The sequence below is a fragment of the Sinocyclocheilus grahami genome, unplaced genomic scaffold, assembly GCF_001515645.1.
Source record: "Sinocyclocheilus grahami isolate Dianchi unplaced genomic scaffold, SAMN03320097.WGS_v1.1 scaffold1835.1, whole genome shotgun sequence".
Taxonomy (NCBI): domain Eukaryota; kingdom Metazoa; phylum Chordata; class Actinopteri; order Cypriniformes; family Cyprinidae; genus Sinocyclocheilus; species Sinocyclocheilus grahami.
Window position 1 is genome coordinate 62,255 of NW_015507014.1, and position 551 is coordinate 62,805.

A 551-nucleotide genomic window follows, 5' to 3' on the forward strand; every position below is an offset into this window, starting at 1 on the left:
GCCGGCCGGGCCAGCTGGCATCCCAAACCCGCCCCCCCCAACCCCGCCAGCCTCTGTCACGAATCCAGTCCCTCCCGAAAACCACCCCGCCTCACCAGCTCACCCCTCGCCCGGACCCTCCACATACCCATCCAAAGGTTACGGTTACCCATCTCATCCCATCACCATCTCTGTCCTCAGCCCAGAAGTGCGGGCTGTTCCCGAGTTAAGCCCACGGAGGGCTCCAGTTCCCGAGTTAAGCCCACGGAGAGCTCCAGTTCCTGAGTTAAGCCCAGGAAGGGCTCCAGTTCCCGAGTTAAGCCCAGGAAGGGCTCCAGTTCCCGAGTCAAGCCCAGGAAGGGCCCCTGATCCCCAGGTAAGCCCAGGAAGGGCTCCGGATCCCCAGTTCAGCCCAGGTAGGGCTCCGGATCCCCAGTTAAGCCCAGGAAGAACTCCAGCCCCAGAGCTCGCTCCCGTGACGGCTCCAGCCCCAGAGCTTGCTCCCGGGTCAGCTCCAGCCCCAGAGTGCCCCCAAGTGCCCGCTCCTCCAGAGCGCCGACCAGCGCACGCTC